Source organism: Mytilus galloprovincialis, chromosome 8, assembly GCF_965363235.1.
Source record: "Mytilus galloprovincialis chromosome 8, xbMytGall1.hap1.1, whole genome shotgun sequence".
Lineage (NCBI taxonomy): Eukaryota > Metazoa > Mollusca > Bivalvia > Mytilida > Mytilidae > Mytilus > Mytilus galloprovincialis.
In genome coordinates, this window is record NC_134845.1 from 63,179,509 (window position 1) to 63,202,429 (window position 22,921).

The window sequence follows — 22,921 nt, forward strand, 5'->3', positions numbered from 1 at the left end:
CACACAAGTATGAGATACAAATTCACCTGAATTTTATGAATTCCAATATTTATTCCATTTTCTATTTGAAGAATTTAATCATTAAAGCTGTTCACCTTTGTCTGAAGATTTTCCATAAAAGGGGCACATATAATCATCAAAAGATTTTATTACTAATCTTTTTATTTGGCATAAATTATCTCCCTTGATAGTGGATTAGATGCAACTACAAAAAGTTTTATTTTTATCTCTTGTAGAGTCATAAGGGTGGAATTTGTAAATATATATGTGTGTATACATCTTTGATTTCAAATTTCAGATACCTAGATTAATTTGAAGGACTAATATAGTAATATAGCTTTATCAGTATTAAATATCTCAATGATTTTAGGATTTAACATTTTTTTCTAGATGTTAGTGATGTATAAACCAGGGCGATTAACTCACTAACTGAATAAAGTCCGTTGGTAATGTTTGTGAGTTTGAAAAATGTCTTTAATCCTTATAATTCTTAAACCAAATCTGAGAATACTATACAGTTACACATATATATATACATGATATATATGTGTTATAGTAGTCTCAGAACAAACAGGTGCTTCATACAGTAAGTTATGGCACTTGATTATAGATTTTCATATCTTATTTAGGATATTCTTATTTGTAACCCTTGTGTTATAAAAATGACTGAATGTATTTACATTAACATTGTACATGCATGACATGTGAGGCTATCAAAATTAAAAATTACCTGGTTTGGTTGTTCAGTCAAACAAACGTGACCAATTAACATTGCCAATACATAATTGTTGGAGGTCAAACTGTGTTGTGCAAGAATCTATAAAGTTTTTTGGAATGCTATGAATAACACAGAAGCTAAATTCATTCAAGTATGGACATCACAATATAGCAACTAATTACATAACAATTGATTATGTAATAATTATGTCATAATGAAATTATCACAATTTGGAAGATTAATCATTCTTCTTTCTTTTGGTACCTCATTTATAAAATTTAAAGAAGGATTAGTGAAATTACATCAGTTTAAAGATGTCTGATTGGAAATGAAAAATTTTTGTATTGTGCTACCTTAATACTAAATAATTCTGTTCGAAATTTTCGTTTCTTAAAGCAAAAAAGTGGACAAGATTATTGTTTTCAATCCAGATACGGCCATAATTTTTGTTTTTAAAAGGCAAAAACCAGAGTCAGATTTTTTCTTTCAAACATCTCAGACTGCCTTCTCAAACAAATGGTTCGTATCTAGAGCTTATGTTGACTGAGGATCATCATTCAGCTATGTTATTTCTAGTTAAAATAGGCTGAGGCGTTTTGGGTAACACATGTTTTCGTAGGTAAATAATATTGCTTTTTTTTTTTATGAAAGTGTAATAGCTAGAGTATAACCGTTTCTGTCTCGTGGAATTGTGAAATAGAAGTCAATACATTCTTGCTCAATCCTGTGTCGCTTTGAAGATGTCACAGTCATGATTGTCATCCTCAGTCTATCCATGTGTTACTGTAATTTGAATTTCAAAATGACTGAGTGACGTTTTTACGGCGAACTGGTCAACTCCACTATAGCGAATCACACGACTTTAACATAATCAGTAAATACCAGGAAAAAACATCATTTAAGGTAAAGAATTGTCGCATGAAAAAAAAATACACGGGAAATGGCAAAATTCTCGAAGTCTTGTCTTGAAGTCTTGTCTGATTAATCAGTTTACAAAAAAAAAAAATGTCCCAGCAAAGAGGGCGTACGCCCCTCTACGCCCCCCTTTTGCCCCTACCTCTGGAACCGCCACTGACAGTGATACTCAAATTGCAGACTCTTATTAGTAATAACAAAAATTTGTGTTTTCTGTGACCTCATTTTGTAAAATATATGTACATGATATTTTATTTATTACACTCTAACTGTCTAACAGTTACATTTAATTATTCTCTGATTTAGAGTAATTCTCGTTTGTCAATTTTCCAAACTTCACCATCATGCCCCCCTCAGCACAGTTATTTAATTATGAATGGAACAAAATGTGAATGAGTTATAAATAATAGATAATTGATTGAATATCCTTTATTTAGTTTTTCTTTATTCTCATGATTCTTCCAGAGACACTATATATTATGCTCTGAGAATAATGATCCTTTATTCTATATTATTGCTTTTTAACTAACTTTGTTGTTTTTTTGGTCCTTATTTAATTTCCCACTCTCGATTCCAGACTAAGTTAACTCTCACATAAATGATATGATATTATAGTTTATACGTAAATGTACGAAAGCTTGGATCCTCGAATACGGAAAACCGGAAATCTTTTCACCGTGGTCGTTTTTGTATAATATGACGCGAAAGGACGCTCGTCTGCTGATGTTTGAAATGGTCAGACAGTTGATACAAAGAACTTTGGTTTTTCAAACAGATGGTTCAAAAAGCTATTGTAAACAGATATACTGAAATGGGTTACATTACCGATTAACTGGAAACCGGGGAACGAAACATACATTTTAAAAAGTCATCGCAACAAAAGTGTATCCGCATGTCCGGATAACTTATTGTGTACTTGTCCAATGAAAGGTAAATATAATCATGCACATTTTTAGGATGATGTTAGACTAGTTTTATACTTTCATGAAAAAATATATAGTCACTTTATCCACATCATGCATGTGAACCCCGAAAATCAGTCAAAAATTGACAAAAACGGAAGCAAAGCTCGCCCCACTGGTAAAACGCCAAACGCCCCACTTTTTTTAACAACACGGCCTGTTTTTTTAAATTGCTCCACTCTTTTTTAGGGAGCTCAGTCTCATTCATCTACCATTTGAATTGTATGGGAGAAAAGGGGGTGGTTGGGGGTTGGATGAAATTGAAATATCGAGGACTAGTTTTGAGTAAAAATCTGAAAGCCAGGACCCCCCCCCCCCAAAAAAAAAAGAGTAACGACAATGCAGGATAACATTTTCATCATAGCCCCCCCCCTAAACCCTTGAAAATCCAATTGGGAACTACCTTACCAACTCACCCCACTTTATATGCAACTTTGGATCAAATCCAGTTAAATATCCAGGTTTGAAATTAGCAGGCGCCCATTTGCCCCTAAAATTTGGAGTGGGCCTCTAAAACTTCTGCTTTTCTTTTATAGAACTATATAAATTGTGTAAAAAATATAACATGTGGGCTACTATGCCATAATTTGAACTTCAGCTTTTATCCGACAGCTTTATATATGTCAGATAAAAGCTCTACAGAGCTTAATTATGTTGTATTGTTATATGTATAACTGACTTTGAATAAATCTTTTATGCTTTTATGCTCATACTTCAATCCCTAATTATACTCCTGCCAATAGTCATGACAGTGACAACTCACCTTTAATACTTGGGGAAAAATCTAAATGAATACAACATCAATATACAGTGCTCCAGCTAGAAATCAAAAGGGGCAGGGTGCCAGTGGAGGGCAGGGCACTTTTTTATGAAAGGAAAAGGCACTGCTCATTTCTTTTGTTTACGTTTCTGTGTGTATCACGAGTTCATATTCTTTTTTTTACTGTATACATCATGGTATATGTTGTCAATAAAGATGCATAAGGTCCGAGACCGCAATTGTCGTCCCTTGATTTTCGTTATTCACGAATATAGTCCCTAGTGTTGACAGTGGGTTACTTGCCATTAATTTTTATACCCCTTCCAAATTTATTTCTCCATGTTTAATGCCTCAAATTGCAAGAAAGGGGGTGAAATTACAGTGTAAAAAAATTTGGGTCCCTAATTTTTTTTAGGAAAGTAGAATTTGGTCCAGCTGAAAAAGGTTAAAAATTAGCACATCGGAAGCTGTCAAAAGATTTCAAGACGCCCTATATACATGATATATAAAATTGTCCATATTTTGAGTTAGAGCCGATGAAGTTTTCTATAATTTTGATATAATTTGTCCCAAAAGTAGTACAGCACACTGTAAAAATTTCATTGAGAAAGCGCAGGTGGGATTTTAAAATTTTATATATATGTTATAAAGGTCTGCCAACTTGCCCTACTTTAAAAAAATGAAAACTTATCTACCCAGATTTAAAAAAAAATGTGACTGTCACCAGTAAAACTGCATTTGCAACCGTCAAATCCACAATTGACGGTGACAACTCTTCACCTACAGTACTGGTATTCCGATTCTAATTCATAACAAAAAGATATAATACGATGGAGTTTGAAAAAATGTATAAATTTGACATACAAAAAAAATCTGTGAAACTTCATGAATGATTTTCGCGCAAAGACGTCATGGCTAAATATGACTTCATACAAATGAAAACTTACAAATTGGAGGTTAATAAGTTGCCTCTTCGATTCAAATTTGGATAAAATCACTGTAAAACAGTGAATTGGAGATGGTGTTGTTCTATTAAAGGGATAAATCGCGATTTTTCACTTATCATCTTATTATGTTCATAATACCATAAAAAACATATTCACCAAGTTTTATTTTGATATGAAATCTAATAAAGAAGAAAATTGGGAATTATTAATTTTATTTCTTGAAGCTTCCTGACTTATGTGACGTAGTTTAAGTCTTTGATGCATGCCGGGAGTGAAAATATCTCATTTAAGTCTTGTTCGTTAACAATCTAATTACGCGATTTAAAGCGCATCGACGACTTTTGGTGTAGCTATTAACCAACGAAAAATAAGTGATAGCCATGCAACTTTTAAAATTAGATCGTGTGGATATTTTAAAACGAATTTTAATAATAAAATTAATTCATACATAGAACATTTTTATGATTTGTTTTGTACAAATACTTTAAACAAACATATGAAATTGACATGATCAAAAGTGTATTAAAAATACATGTTTGTATTCTGACGTTTTTGCTTCATTACAGCAAACATTTTCACTTGCTTGTACGGTGGAAATAAAATGTGTATTGTTTTGTGACACCTAAAGAATGTTGAATGCGTAGGTTAACTCAAGGTAATTAAAAGATTAGCATTATGTAATTCTAATCCTTTGATCCTCATTCAGTGAAATCTAGGCGTCACGGTTCACTGGCATTCAGGTGTGAACAACATAATTGTAAACGGGACTCCGACAAAATTTCAGACACATGAATGTAAAAAAAAAAATTAAAATTAATTAACGGGAATAATAAGATCGCACAATAACTGGATAGCTGTTGTATATTTTTATATTTTGCATAAGATCACTTTTTAATGAATTATGACTTTTGATTACTTTAGTAACGATAAAACACTGAATTATTTTAATTGAAGAATTTATAAATAAAAATAGCCTTCTAAACACGAGTTTATGAACTAAAAATTGTACTATTTCAAATAAGGATCGGCAGCCTTAAATATTTCAAACAGATCATTAACAATTGCAATTATATATTTTAGTCCATCCAAAGTGATCTTTAATTACCTATTTAGAAATTAATGTGCTCAACAAAATATTTTAAATCTGACAACACATGAAGACTTCAGATATTTAAAAAGAAAAATGTTTAAAAAAATTGACAGGAAATTAAAGGATCTAATTGGAATGGAATCGACAAATTACGAACAGATATGCTTTTCAAGTGTGAAAAACATCAACAAAATTTATACATAATCGGGAATATGTCCTTCATAAAATACTCTTCGTCTCACACCGTAACTATATATAATACTTTAGCTATTTGACCAACGATGTATAAAAAAAGACAACGAATTTAATGTCATCCTTCCCTATTTTTTAATGTAATTATAAGTCTGTTTCAACTGGCAAGAATACCACTAAAGCGGACAAGCAGTTTCTTTAAATTGCTGTCATTGAATATCTAGAGAAAAAATAAATCCCGAAATTGATTTGAAACTTTGATACTCTATAGTGTTCCCGGAAAATATTCACATCCCTCGGTATAAGTGTACTTCCAGTGGCGTATGCATTTTGGAACAATTGTGACGAAGACGAATTTCTTCCTTTTTTCGAGAACAATCTAATTGAATTATAAATGTCCATAACTTTGATGAGCCAAATAAAGTTATTTATCACATATTTGTTATGAATACCTTAGGTTTTGCATATGCAATAACCTCAAAATTGCCCGGGGCAAAAAAGCGATATTCATATTGTGCCCTCTAAATGACGTGACGTCATTGCGTCCTTAACGACAATGGCGAACAATGACGGTGACGGTGCTCGTTTCGTCGCAGTGGGAGATGGCGAAACGGGAGACTTTGTGGAACTAATGAAAAACGCCAATACGAGAAAAAAAACAGTAAGTGACATTAAAATTCTGAAGGACTGGTTGACAAGTATCGGAGAATTACGCAATCCAGAGGATATTCCTGTTGAAGCCATGAATTTGTATCTGGCCAGATTTTTTATAGCAGTACGGACAAAAGATAGAAAAGAATATGAGCCGGATTCACTAAAATGCATACAATCCTCCATACACAGATATCTGAATGAAAAAAGCAACATCAGTATATTAAAGGACAAGGAATTTGCACACTCTCGGGATGTTCTAGGAGCGAAGCGTAAAGCATTAAAAGGGAAAGGACTTGGAAACAAAAAAAGACGTGCAGACCCCTTCACTTCTGATGAAATTGATTCCTTGTTCAACAAAAATCTGCTAGGAATAAGTAAGTTTTGATCAAAATTTATTTTATAGTTAAAACACAGTTCCCGTTTAATAATAGGATAGTTATTAAAATTCGTCAAAAGTTTCAGTTATACAATAAACTATGGTTGTATTTTTTTTTTCTATAACTAAAAAAGTAATTTCCAGAGACTCTCCTCTCAATTTATAGAATTTCTTTCAATAAAAGAAAAAAAGGTAGTTGCATTTGTATTCGTATATAATATACATGTAATTTCGCATCGTTTCATATTCAATTTATGTTATTTTAGGTAACCCTGAAGCCTTAACAAACACAGTATGGTTAAATAACAGTCTCCATTTTGGAATGAGAAGTAGACAAGAGCATACAGATATGTTATTTGGTGATGTAACAATGAAAGCAACATCTGAAGGAAAGCACTATCTTGAATATTCAGAAAGAATGACAAAAACAAGACAAGGGGAGTCTGGAAATACAAGGTCGTTTGCACCTAAAATGTTTGAAAACCCAGGTAAATACCGTATAGAATTATATCGTGACATTTTAATCTTACAAAAACACATATTTGTAATATCAATTCATATATAAACTCACAATAAAACTACTTTGCAGCAATAGGAACAGAACACAAAAAAAAGCCGAAATCGAATTCTTAATACATAACACAACATAACATATATTCTCTGCGATTTACATTTAAGAATATTTATAAAAAGTGTTGTATGTTTTGAAAAAAAAGTTTCCCTTTAACCCTTTCGCGGCGAGTGTATCCTTGAGGATACACAATGCGCAGGGCGGATGTATCCTTGAGGATACATGATGCGCAGGGCGAGTGTATCTTTCAGGATACATACATATTGTCCAACTAAAAGCCGCAATTTTACGCTATTTGTCGTTCTTAACAGTTGAAATCAATGCTTCAATTAAAATCTACGATGTCTGAAGGTCATATTTCAGTTCTTCAACAGCATTAATAACATCGTGAAAGGTAAATAAATCAAATCAGAAAATTTTATTTTCTAAAATTAGAACCGGAAACACGTTTTGAGGTCATGTGAGGATTCAAAATGGCTCCTCTCGATAACAAGCAGTGGAAGTACGGCTGATTTCGCTGTTTTAATGAAGCCCTTCACATTTCATAGGTAGTGTTAGATATATAATAATAATAAATGATTCAATATATATTTATAAATTATGAAAGCGATCATTGGTAAGCCCTTTTTCCCACAAGTAGGCACAAGACAGGTAAGATTGCATGGAGTATTATTTTTTTGTCACCGATTTCGAGGGCGAAAGATAATTGGGTTTGGAATGTACGGGAAAATGCACGAAATTAATTAAGGAAGTAAAAGTTCGTCTGCTACTATTGCAGTCTAAAAATGTCGTCAGACGAATCTGACGGCGACTTTGAAGGATTTAGTGAAACTGATGTAATTAATGCCGAACAAGAGGTCTTGGCCGCTGAGGAAAGGTTGAGACTTATTTTGAGTGAACAGGGGATAGGGGATGACAGTGATGGGGATTTAAATGAGTCTGAAAATGAGGATGAAGGGGAGCAGGAGGTGCATATTGATGAGAGAGGAGATGGTGGTGATGGATGGCACACTGGGTTTGATATTTTTGAAAGGGGTCTTCCACATTTATTTACCCCTCGTGGCAATACTGGGCCAAGTCGCGTCATGGGTGCTGAAAAAGAAGTCTTAGATTTTTGGCAGCTCTACATGGATGATCATTTTCTTGAGTTTGTTATAAACAAAACAGATAGTTATGCCAACTATAACATTCAGCACAGGCCAAATGAAAACAAAATGCCTTGGAGCATCCCAACTTTACCAGAATTAAAAGCATTTCTTGGTCTTACATACCAAATGGGAATTAATCGCAAACCTTCCACAAAGTTATATTGGTCAACAGACCCAATCATGGTCACCCCAATATTTTCATCAACAATGACCAGAGACAGATACACCCAAATATTGCGGTACCTCCATTTCTCTAACGTTGCAAATGAACCTAGACAAGGTGAACCTAATTATGATCCCTTGTATAAAATTAAACCTGTAGTTAGCCATTTAAATACTAAATTTGGTTTGGAATATATACCAAAAAGAAATGTCACCATTGACGAGTGTATGGTACCTTTCAAAGGGAGAACATTATTAAAACAATACATACCAAGTAAAGCACATAAATGGGGCGTAAAGATTTGGATGCTGGCAGAATCTGCCAACAACTACATACAATACATAGATGTGTATCCAGGCAGAACAGTTAGAACAGAGGGCAGTCTGAGTTCTTCGGTAGTAAAGAATTGTTTAGAAGGTGCAAATATTGCCGGTCAGGGGTATCATGTGTATACCGATAATTTTTTTACATCGCCTAACCTTTATTTAGAGTTGTGGGAGAATTATGACACAGCTGCATGTGGTACAGTCCGTAACACTAGGGCAGGTCTGCCAAAAGATATCATGTGTAAAAAGCCAGTTAATATTGTAACTCGTGGAGACCATCAATTCAGGCAAAAAGGTGCTTTGTTAGCGGTGTCTTGGAGGGACAAAAAAAATGTATCGGTTTTGTCTACTATACACAATGAAAGCATTGGTCAAGTTACTCGTGCAGTAAATGTTGACGGCCAATTTGCAAGACAGGAGTTTAATTGCCCATCTGCTATTGTTGACTACACTTCAAATATGGGTGGTGTTGACAAGGCAGATCAATACATTCAGTATTATTGTTATCACCAGAAAACCTTAAAATGGCCAAAAAAAGTATTTTTTAGTCTACTTGAGATGGTTAAATTTAATGTCTACAGATTATTTACATTAAGTCCAAACCATTCATCAAACCTAACATTCCTTCAGTTTTCTTGTTTGCTGATAAAAGGATTGATAAATGGATATTCTGCCGGGGTACGGAGAGGAAGGCCATTACTTGCCCCTGACCAGAGATTAATTCAAAGACACATGCCTACAACTTTAAATAGTAAAGGCAGGTGTCATGTATGTTATATGAGACAAAAGAATGGCAAGCAAGACAATATGAGACAAACTAAATATGGGTGTTCAGTATGTGGCAAACATCTCTGTATGCCTCAATGCTTCACAATTTACCATACAGAGAAGATTTACTGGTAGACTGACTTTGTGTTCTTTGTTTAATACCGTTTATTGTTCCAGTTTTATTCATGGATTTGCGTTATAACTTTTAAACTTTTTTCAAATTGACCTTTAATTAACTGAACAATCATGACAATTGATGTAAAAAATGTGAGGAAAAGCAAGAGAATTACAAAGGAATGATCCTTGAGTGAATGGCACACAATTCATAGGTGAGTCACTGAATGTTGGTTGTTTTTAGTTCTTGTTCGTTTAAATCTTATTGTTGAAAATTTATAAATTATTTTGAAGACTTTAGTTATACATGTATTCAGTATTGATAAAAAGAAGGAATTTGCTTAAATATTTATCAGTTTCTACGTTAAAGTTTTGTAACTTGATATGGTAAAAAAACCTGCACTGAATGATCAAGAATTGAGAATACCTGTTATGTGTGTACACAATAAATGAATGTAGAATTTCATTTTTATAGTGAAAGAACACAAATATAGGTTTGAACGTTGTTTTTAATTTACACTTGTATACAATATAACTTAAAGTTTCATCAATGAAATTTGTAACTAAAATAAATTTGAAAACTCAGTGATTTTAAAACTGGAAATACAAATAGTAAATCCATGAATAAAGCTGTAACATATTGGGGAATTACAATTGGTAATAGAGAAAGTTGAAAGTTACCTTTGCCTGAAAAAAAGCCAACTACAAATGTTCTTGTACATAATGATGATTCTGATAAATTATTTCTATATTTAATAGTATAGGAATAACTGATATTCCTGACCAGCTATTCTGCTCTATTTTTCTAAAATAAGTTGCAAGAGCTGATTGAAACAAGGCATAATATAATTTGTCTTTCCTGAAACTGAGTTTAGAAAGTTTTTTGTAAAGCATTTATTTTTGCATTGAAAAGTTTGTTTTTTTTTTGCAAAGTTTTTTATTTTTTTTTTGCAAAGTTTTTTTTTTTTTTTTTGCAGAGTTTCTAAAACAAAATAGTGGCATTTATACATTGGAGTATGAATCATAAATTTCATATCTAATTTATTTGATAATGGCTCTTATCAAATTTAACAGTGTTTTGAATTAACAACGTATCTGTGGTTCCATATAAATTATTGTACATTGAAAAAGAGTAGTCGTTCGTCGATTGACAGAGTTGTCTTTTCATCAGTACAAATGGCGGTCGGAAACGGAAAGTCAAAACGGTCAATAATGAAAGATAAAAAGCTTCGAACTTGCCATAAACGATGCTTGAATAACCAAAACGATTGATAAGATAAATGAGCAGACTCGGTAATAGCGATTTGCCGAATATTATACGTTTTAAATGCATTTTACACGTTTTCAGTATCGAGATTATGGCAACATTGAGCAAACAAGGTAACAAAATCAAACTTTTAAACATCATAAAGACTTTATTCTTCGTTTCAATTTGATAAGACATGGAAAATATTTAACATAGCAATCTATTCAACTTCCGTTTCAGTTTTGTTTGCAATCTGTGCCGTCGTTTTCGAGTTTCAGCACGTTTTTCAAGTTGCAACTTTTCTTGAAGCACCGATCACGAAATTAATTCAGGCTGGGGAATCTGAGCGTGCAAATTTGCCTCGGCCACAGAAACCCGCGGAAAAAATAAAATCAGTAGTGAAAGTGTTAATGACAACATTGTAGTAAATCGAACCTTTGTTGATCCAATCAATTCAATATTGCGGCTCCCTCCTTAGTTTTGCCTTGTCAACTGGGGAAATGTATGTATTTATTGGAGAATACATTTATTTAACTACTCTTATATGCTTAATTTTTTTAGTGATTTGCCAGATAATTGCAAAGAAACCTGTTAATTGTATCATAATATATCTTATAGGTTTTTTAGCCAACTCAAAATCATGCTTTTAGGACCCATTTGTTGTACTGAGGAAGTGGACCGCTCAAGAAGATGAAAGGTAATGTAAATATGAAAATAAGAAAATGTAGTATGATTGCCAATAAGAAAAGAGAGGAATTTGTGTAAAAGTGAAAATTCACTTGTTTTCCAATCCTAATACTAATAAAAGTGTCTTATATTGTAATGTTTAAATTACCTAATTATTTAAAAAAAATAATTGTTTACACTAATGAGAAAAGACAACTCTCCATCAGAGATCAAATGACATCAAAGTTAACAACTATAGGTCACCATACATCCTTTAACCATGAGCAAAGCCCATACATTATACCATATATACTGTAAATTCTGAAATATTGTGTGCATTTATTATTGCCACCATTGCCATTTTCAGTGGCAGATCCAGAAATTTTCATAAGTGAGGGCCCACTGACTGCCTAAAAGGGGGCCCGCTCCGGTCATGATTCAGTGATTCCCTATATAATCAACCAAATTTTTCCCAGAAAAGGGGGGCCTTGGCCCCCACCTAAATCCGCCTCTGATTTTATCATTTAAGACTTAAATGCAAGTTTAATTTTTAGGATTTTGAGAAAAATCCTGTTAAATTCATAAAAAATATGTCCCATTTTTAGCAATAATCATGCTAATAAAAACCTCACAATAATTTCTGAATTTACAGTAGTTTGGTATATAAAAAGACCCTAAATGAAAACGAAAAATTTGTAAAACAATTCAAACTGAATTACAGGCTTCTGACATGGGACAGGCACATACTAATTGAAGGATGTGATGGGGGCTAGACTATATAGCTAGCAGTTTGTGGTGCCAAACCCACCTAACCTGGTACATGTATATTGATGTGAAAAGGGCTTAACTCACCAGATCTATACAGTATACAAAAAAGAAATGCATCTAACAAAAACACACACAAGACGTGTTTTTTGACAGTAAATTTATTCACACATTGGCAAGATACATGTACATTGAAAGGTTGTTCTTTTGTTAAATGCCTGAAGTACGGATTATAACACAAATGACAACAGGCCCGAGAACACAGTTCTTTTGTAGTGCATTAAATTCAAATTAAAAAAATCGCACCTGCTCTTTCTCAAAAAGATTTTTACAGTGTAGTGTACTACATGTACCAGTGAGACAAATAATATCAAAATTATAGAAACTTCTACCAGCTCTAATGTTCATGAGTTTAGTCTTTCCTATATCAAAATGGTGTATTTTAACATTTTTGCCTATTAACTCAAAACAGCAAAACAAGATCTAAATAAACATCTGACAGTAATTAATGCCTAGAATGATTTTTTAACTGTGTACAGCAGAATAGATAAATTAAAACCAGAAAGTTCATACTGTACATATATTTATTAGCTAAGCTGTTGATCTTCTTTCTGTTGTTTGCTTACATGTTCTTTGCATTCACTCAAAAGTAAAAGTACATATAGTTCTGCAAAGGTATAAATTAGTGAGCATCAGTTCAATATGTTCATACTACATCTAGTTTTTGTCTGGACTTCATGGACTTCTTGATTAAATAATTTAGATTTTATACAATTTTAGCTTGTTACCAAAAGAATGGAAAGTACAGTATTAAAACCACTGGTGAACATGTACTGTACATGTAGGTGTGAATGTCCTGCAAAAAGAACTGATATCAAAGTATGTTCATCTGCAGAATTGCAGTAAATATAAATAATTTAATGCACTCTGTTCTCAAGTACAATTGTACATGTACACTTGCTTATTTTTCTCTCTTTCCAATGTCAAGTATGCTTCAAGGCATCCTTACCCTGATCCCCTCCTGCTCCATACGCACACACTCAGAAGTTCAAATAATTAGCATTTATATTACAAACCTACCTAGTCAGACTGGCCTATACAATGTATATTATGAATTGACAAGTTGTTCTTGTTTTGAATACATAAAATATTTGCCACTGGACATAGTTTCCGTACAATAACTTTAGTTTAAGTAAATGGATCTCTATCTCTATGAAATTTGAATACAAGGTTTGAACCTACAAAAGGAAGATTGTGATTGATTTTGGGGTTATGGTCCAAACAGTTTAGGAACAAGGAGCCCAAAGGGGGTCAAAATGAGTATTTTCCTAGGTTCCAGACAATTACGTACAAGTGTATAAGTGTATGGATCTTTCTGAAATTGTACCACAAGGACTTGAAGGTTCCATACCAAAAAAAAAGGTTGGGATTGATTTTGGGGGTTATCAATGGTTATGGCACACAAACTGTTTATGAATTAGGGGCCAAAAACAATACTTCTCTAATACTTTGTATAAGTAAAGTTGCTTATTTCTAGACCAATTTCAATGGGGTTTTATTCTTGAATTCTTGGGGTTCTTTAAGATGCTGAATCAAACCCTGTATTAAGTTTTTTCAATTTGGTCCCCGTTTTTATACGACCGCAAAATGTCAGCGTTCTTATATTGGTATCACGTTGTCGGCTATATAAAATGTACAATATACAATGCAATATTCACTTAACTACCAACTGATAAATTAAAGCAATCTTCACCATTCAGTGATTACAAGCACTCTGATTACCATTCTAGGGTTATGCCCCTTTACAAGTGGAAAAATTGAAGAATTTTTTAGTTTCTGTTCTCTTAACTTAAGTTTGTCTCAACTAAATTTAATGAAATGTGTATATAATGCTTATTACCTCTAAACTCAGTTTAAGTTCAATTTTTGGCAGCTTCACTTTTACAGTTCTTGAGTTATGTCCCTTTATAACGTTATATGCTAGCGGGGGCATCATCTGTGTCCTTTTGGACACATTCCCCATTTATTTTTTTAGAAGTTACTATTAATTCTAACCATGACTGTATGACATTTTATATTTTAATATTTTATGATGTATTTAAATGAGTAGTTATTGTTGCAAACTCCATTAGAATTTTGAATTGAGATCATTTTTGGAATAAGAGAAAGGGGGACGTGGAAAAAAAATTGGGGTGGGGACAATTTTTTTTTTTTCTCATTTTAGATTTCAGAATTTAAAAAGAAAATTTCTTCAAATATTTTTTCATTGAGAGGATTAATATTCAACAGCATAGTAAATTGCTCAAAAGCAAAAAAAAAAAATTAAGTTCATTAGTCCACATTTATTCTGTGTCAGAAACCTATGATGTGTCAACTATTTAATCACAATCCAAATTCAGAGCTGTATTCAGCTTGAATGTTGTGTCCATACTTGCCTCAACCTTCAGGGTTCGACCTCTGAAGTCGTATAAAGCTGCACCCTGCGGAGTATCTGGTTAAATTGGTCGCAATTTAGGTCCAAATGCCATACATATTATATACACAGGTAATGTGTAGTACACATGCATGAATAGAGTTAGTTAGGAGATAACTGTATTTTATTTTAAGCTCCGACTGCATCAATTGGGGATTTGATGGTCGCAAATTAAGTTTACTGGCGACGCGTTAGCGGAGACAGTAAACGGGTATTTGCGACCATCAAATCCCCAATTGATGCCGTCGGAGCTTAAAATACAATATTGTTATCTCCATTCTAATGAAACTGACAGAAAACAACGTTAAAACATGTATTTAAAATCTGTCATATGCCGTCTGTGCTTGCGCGTTTGTCCCATAGCATCAATTGTCAATTGATGCCATGTAAGAAAGTGAAGTTATCCAATCAAAATGAACGTTACAAACGTTGTTGCATTAGAATTTTCATTATTTAAAAAAAAAAAGGAAAATATGTAGTATCATTGCCAATGAGACAACTATTCATCAGGTCAAAATGACTGAATGTTAGCAACTAAAGATCACTTTACATGTATGTACAGCTTTCAACAATGAGCAAAACCAATACAGCATCAAGCAAGCTATGTCCTGGAATGACAGATGTAAAACAATTCCAAAGAGAAAATTAAGGGCCTGATTTACATAAAAGCGAAAAAAAACAACCATGATAAATACATGTAGCAAAAACAACAACTATTGTTTCTCCACTCCAGTTGTTCACACGATATTTTTGTATATATATATGTAAGTTTGGTAAATCATTACTTATCAAATTTATGTTATCATTTTTGCTTGATTGGTAAGCCAATATTTTATGGTTATTTTTTTTTTTTTTTAATTACAGCAACTGTATTCCAAGAGTCTGATGGCTGATAATGTATTACAGGATTTTATCATTCAAGCAACATCTTAGAAGGATAAGTGCAAATGTATGAAGGAAGCCGTGGGTACAAATAGCAATTACAGCAGATACATGCAGGAGAGAACTCTTAAACAATGACATGATATGGGAGGGATGTATTCAAGAAATCTCAAACACATGGAATTAAATATTGTGTATATTTTTTCCAACACAAGTACTTTCAGAATATAATACAATCATGACAATTCAAATTCAAATTATTGTGTCAAAATGACAATTATAGTCTAAAAATGAATAATGCATGTTTTAAACTGAATTTTATATAAATATTTGAAATAACAAGAACTTTTATATTATTGTGAAGCCAAACTTTGAAATTTTCCAATGGTATAAAAAAAACTCATCATAGATACCAGGACTAAATTTAGTGTATATGCCAGATATGTTTGTTGTTTGTCAAAATTTGTTTTGAAATAAGAAGGAAACAGTTGTAAATAACTGTAAGGCATTTAATATGGCATATCAAATATATTTAACAGAACCTTTCTATTTCAATTTATTAATATAATGCGAAATGAGGTATTAATCAATCAGACAGCTACACAACAACAAAAACATATGAAAGGCATTCAGGTGCTAACATACAGTCCTCAACAATAAACAGTTGTCTAAACAATGTCATGATCTACTTAATTAACCAGAGTCTATACCAATCAATGAACTGCTTTTAACACAATTTTTTTTAGATATGCTTTTTATTAGGATGAGACTTAAGACAACCACTGAAACCCTGGCTTAAAACAGGCACACGAATATGTGGCAGGGTAAACTACTTTTTTTCTTCAAAATTTTTAAAGAAGCATTGGCATCTTGCAAGTAAGACAATTTCCACAATGGGATTGGATTGTCTCATGACTGATAACCACAAAATGACTTATATATACATATTAAAAATGAAATATTCATCAGTGCATACATATTCTATAATTGAATTACCAATCCTTACATCACTTTTTAAAAAAATATTGCGACTTGAACATAACCAACAAAATTCTAGGAGTGAACTTAAGGTAACCTGGATATTTGCTTGCCTTCTTTGTTTTATTACATCTTGTCTCTTGCATTGGAGATATTGTGAGTTTGGATTTGTATTGATAAGGATCAAGAAAGTAAAATACAATTGAAGTATGAACACATAGTCAAGACCAAGAAGAATATTTATTTATATCAAAATAGAATGTGCACTAGATTAGCATTGACTTATCTAAAATATGCTCAAATACTGTGAATTTGTGTGATTGGTGCTCAATTCACCTTCACCTTCATTTTAGAAAAATTAATACGATTGCTCAATTCAGGTTAGCTTCACATGAAAAATTTTACATGAATTTCATGTTAGCTGAGCTCAATTCACATTTATTGAACGCGAGTTTCATGTATAAGCTTGTTTCAGGTGAATCTCACATGAAATTTACCTGAATAAAAATTGCCTGTGTATATATATATGGAAAACCCATGTATAACCCATTTAATTCACATTAGAACTTCGATACATGTCAATGATCATGGTAATTGGACAAATAGGAATACATTTTGAAAAATATTTAATACAGGCACCATGCCTTTTACATGCAGAAATCACGCATGTATCACAGGTGTATTTCCTTACACATGTGATTCACATGTGAAACGCATGATCACATGTGTATATCATGCGTATCACACATTTTGCGAAATTTTTAATACAGGCACCATGCCTTTTGTATGAAGAAATCACGCATGTATCACAGGTGTTTTTCCTTACACATGTGATTCACATGTGAAACGCATGATCACATGTGTATATCATGCGTATCACATTCGTTTATCACACATGTGTCACATGCGTGGCATGAAATGTCTCTTTCACATGCGTGCGACACACATGTGAAACGCATGTGTCACGCATGTTCACATGTGTGGCATTTTTACCAGTATAGGTGAGAGGTCTAGCGCTATAAAACCGCTATAAAACAGATTCAATCCACAATTTCCTACATTCAAAATGCCTGTACCAAGTCAGGAATATGACAGTTGCTATCCATTCGTTTGATTTGTTTTATCCTTTGATTTTGCTCTAAAATTCGAGCATGATAGTCGTAACTAAAATACAAAAAGGTTGAGGATGGTCGTAACGTAAATTTGTGATGGTCGTAACTCTTGATTAAAGAAGACCAGATAAGGTAAGTCAAGAGTTTTAATCGTGTCTTTTTTTATATGAATATATTATATAATATATTTTTTAAGGTTTTTTAAGGTTTTTTTTTTTTATTTTTTACATACAACGTATACTGAAGCAATTTCAATCCTTGTAACACTTTTGACAAAGTTTTCATATATAAGGTTTTGGGGAATTTTTATAAAAGTTTAATTTCAAAATTCCCTATTTTTTTTAAATAATTTTAAAACAATGCTTTTTCAACAAATTGGACATCACATGAAATAACAATATCCTGTTTTTTCCTTTTTGCATTTATTGAAAATATAAACTTTTGTAAAACTATTTAAGGATGTACATATTAGGTGTTTTTTTTTTTAATCCACAGCTTAAAATTGAAACATTCAGTCAAAAGAGCATAAGTAAGGACACAAAATAAAGCTTTAAATATTGATATGTTATGGAGGTCGTTTTCCAGACTAGACCATACCCGATAATACGTAGGTCCGTACCTGAATTAAAGAACTAACGCTTTATTTTTTACCTGGATTTTTAGAAGTTGTATTGTCGTTTAGTAAATCAAGCTGATTATGAGGTGTCCAATGACGGAGTTCATTTATGATTATAACCCTTGGTTATCGCAAATCCTGAATACGCCTATTGATACAATGCCAAATTGCATTCGTTGAAATTATGGAAACATCCCATAGAGCAAATTAGACGGATGATAAATATTATAGTCGTGTTTTAAGCGACACGTACATGAAGGTCATGAATTAATTTGTTGAATGAATTTAAATCGTTTACTACTGAGGAGTGCCGTAGAAGGTCCATAGGAGTTTTGATATATTCTTTCCATAAAATTAACGAAATTTAATCCACCACGAACATTTCTGCTTCCACAGTATCAGCAATATTCCTACTTTCGAGGTTAACACAATGTTCATTGCGACATCATGAATTCAATTTTCATTCCGTACCAATACTTACAGTGTAGAACTAATATCAATGATATTCCGCAATATAGGATCGTGATGTAATCGAGCAAAATTAAAGACAACACGTTAAAAACTACAGGACTCCGAAGTGCATTTTTGAATACTGTTTCATCATGAACGCCCAAAAGCCGAATATTTGAAGACCAATAGTTTATTAGAACTGCAATAGCTGATAAAAAGTTAAAGATGATTGTTCAAAGTTGTAAGTTCAATAATTTCATCTGCCGACATGATTGCAGATAATAAAAAGTCGTAAATATAAACAATAATCTAAAAACAAATATGAGGGAATACAAGTGTATTTAACAATGTTATGTCTTAACGTTCAGTAAAAAATGTACAAATTCTCAATCCAAATATAATATTTTGATAAACGCAAGTTGACCAGTTTTCACTGTTACTCCTAAATGATGTGCGTGTGGAATATATCAGAACTGTGTATGTTTAATAAGCCTTTAGCTTCATTTCTGCATACCATTATCAGAGTAACAAATAATATTGTTTGCAGCAAACCATATATAACATTTGAGATTATTACTTTTACCTTTGAAAAACTTTAATAAAAGTTCGTCTAAATACTCGAACAAAAGTAAAATCACAAAAATACTGAACTTAGAGGAAAATCAATTCAGAAAGTCCATAATCACATGGCAAAATCAAATAACAAAACGCATCAAAAACGAATGGACAAGAACTGTCATATTCCTGACTTGGTACAGGCATTTTCAAATATAGAAAATGGTGGATTAAACCTGGTTCTATAGCGCTAACCCTCGAGTTATGGTCATCTCTCAAAGTTAAGACCATCTTGTGTCGGTTACGACCATCATTCAAAATAATATAGGTGACTTTTCGACAATCAAACATTTAAAGATACGACCATCATGCTCGAATTTTCGAAGGACTTTTTGACAAAAATAGGAATGCTTTTATGTATCAAATTTGGTTTCAATGTCAACGCACTCACGATACGTGTATATGAGACAAGTGGTTTGGCTCAAATGAATCGTTTACTGCACGACAATCGAAAAAGAAAAAATTATCCCTAGAGTTGTCTTCCATTTTCGGATGGTCGTAACTCTACGTTACGACCATACGGTTACCACCAGTGATTTACCCAGAAAGTAACTGTTAAGCACAGACATCCCGCTGATGTTGATACACCATTTGGTGTGTATCTTGGACCATTATTCTAAAGAGAAAGTTAATGGTACATTATTCAACAAGGGTTACGCATAAAATCATATACTGGAAATATATACCTGGTTCTCAACTGCAAAAAGCTCTTGAACGTCAGTAAAATGATCATCAATTTGGTTTGTCTTTTTCTTTTTAAAGACAGAGTGTTTACCACAGCTGCGGTCGACAACATAGACTACAACCTAAGCTCAATAACACCCAAATCACCTTTAATTGGACCGTATTCTCTAAAAACAATTTTACATCAGACTATTAAAAATGTTGGCGTAAGAAGGGATTATATAATATTATCTACAAGTTTACAAAAACCTAAAAAGGAACCTGAGCTTCCTGTTGCTTACGTGAACATGAAACCTAGATATCTTACAAATACAAAGCCATAACCTCTTATCTGCTCGGGAAGGTAACTCGCTTTTAAGACCATGACTATTTATTTACGAGTTAACACAATGGATGTAAGTTAAATATGGCTAGGATGACGGGTGAAGATATCACTTGATAAAATATTTCATGTTCTGCAGCCTTCATGGCCTTAAAGCATAAACCCGAAGAGCCAGTACTGGATCTAGTGAAACGTCTTTTGCACCAATAAGAATCCGAAGGATTTGGCGAGCTTGCCTTGAGTTGACGAAAATAAAACAGACTTGTTTCATTTCTTTGACTATATAATGTGTTCAGTTTAATCGGACAAAACAATTTTTGTGATAAAAGGCGAAGATGTTATGACAAATTTTTATGATTACCATGATAATCATAGGCCGTGTAATCACACAAAAGCAGTCATACTGATAATTAAGCTTTTCATGTTTTTCATACAAAAGTGCAGCTACACGGGGATATAAGTCGACACTGAAAATCAACTAAAAAAACTGATGTCGTGGTTTTGGCAATATCGATCTCTATTCAAGATACTACCATTGAAAAGGTCAGATCTGCTGACTTCCACAGCTTCTTTATCTGTAATAACTAAAATTAAAGAGCTACTCACTCTGTGTCGTTCTTATTTTTCTATCCTTCATTACTGTTTTACAGTTGTGCCGTAGCATATATTTGACAGTTTTAACAGTTCAATAACATATTTTCCGAGAAAAAATCTAAAGAGAAGTTAGAACCTCTCAAAGTTGTAAGGTAAGTGATCGATTAATTTGAGCTATGAACAAACATTTCACTTTATCAACCGAATGAACGATTGGAAAATGGAGGATAAAAACTGGTTTTACTGCTAGAAAAGTCTCATATTTGTATAACAGTTCACTGCATTTCCTAAATTTTGATTAAACAAATACGAGTAACCAAAAAAAGACATTATTGGTTAATGTAACGATTATATATACCGACAAACATTCAAGAGCTCTATAAATATTTGTTTGTAGTACTGAGGTTGACGCATACGGAAGTTTATATATTTTTTATTTTCTACAATTATTTCCTTGCTAGCTATGGATAAATGTTACAGTGGATTTTGAAAATGTTTTTCCTATACTTGTTTATCTTTTTTTTTGGAAGACATTCGGGGGATGATTCAGTATGCAGTATGAATAAGAGGTAAGTATTTGCCTGTTTATGTTATAGTACGGAGATTGCAAGTGCTGTTGTCATACCGTTGAAGACGTATTTGCGATAACCAACAAAAAATCAGAACTACCAAACTGCAATTGCTTAGAAAACAATGAAAATATATTGTATGGCCAAAAAATTGATATGTGTTAACGGTTTAGGCATGTATCTGTATAAATGTATACGTTTTATAGGTATTGGAGTGATTAGGTTCGATTAAAAAAGATTGAGGTAGAGATGTTTTTGAAAAAAAATTGGCCGCCTGAAAAAATGTTTCAAAGGTAATGATACAGATGTTTAAATTTTTCCGCAAACTGTAACTCATCCGATTTTCTTCGTTGATAGCTTTAAATTGTTGAAATATCTCTTAAAAGATCCAGTTTTCAGGCATACTTATGGGTCAAATTTCAATGTAGACATTATAAATATTTTAAAAAATGTAAACAAATCGTTTTAACCTTCCCAAACATAACTGACATTCGGATTCCAAAAGAATAGACCGTCCCTTTCACCACTATCAATAGTGGGAAATATGGACATAATTGTGCAAACTGTGATACAAGCATGAAATTTTGTATATAAATTGGCTATATGATACTTTAAAAAAATCAGCTGCTGGCCATAAAAAAAAATCATTTTTTCAAGATGGCCACCGCTCATTTTGCAAATGGCATCATATCCAATTGGTTTCGTTTCGTAAATCTTTTGAAAGCTATGTAATAGGTATAATTCAATGTAAAACTTAAATTACAGTTCCTAAAGTACGAAAAAGCAATACCTACATGAAGAAAAAAAATGACTTCCGGTCAAAAATGGCGGCAAAACGTGGAAAATATCAATTTTATCAATTTTATCAATTTTATCAACTTAACAAGAGATATCACTGACTTTGTTAAGTTCAAATGCATGTAATGTTTGTTTAGAAAGACAGGTTGTTTATCATTTAATTATCTGACAGTTACCAATACACAAACCTGTACACGGAAGGCCAGAACGGTAGCAATTACAGTTACCAACACAGCTGATTTCTTGCATCCGCATTTAAAAAAAATCATGAAACGAGAATCAGCGGTCACCAAAGAAGTCAATTTTGGTTTCCAATTGCCATTGTGTTTTTTCTTTAACCCAACTTCTGTATTCATGACTTGGTACAGACCTTCTAAAATTCAAACTGACCACACGCACGATACACGCACGCACGATACACGCACGGTGAATGCACGATACACGCAC

At 32.7% G+C, this 22,921-nt stretch overlaps 1 long non-coding RNA gene across 1 annotated transcript; it reads left to right on the forward strand.

Annotated features, from left to right (window-relative positions):
- The first annotated feature begins 2,332 nt into the window (after positions 1–2,332).
- Positions 2,333–16,081, forward strand: LOC143043439 (uncharacterized). Its single transcript, XR_012968388.1, has 4 exons — positions 2,333–2,426; positions 11,569–11,647; positions 13,162–13,260; positions 15,719–16,081. It is a non-coding gene; the product is annotated as an uncharacterized LOC143043439 (long non-coding RNA).
- Positions 16,082–22,921: the final 6,840 nt, after the last annotated feature.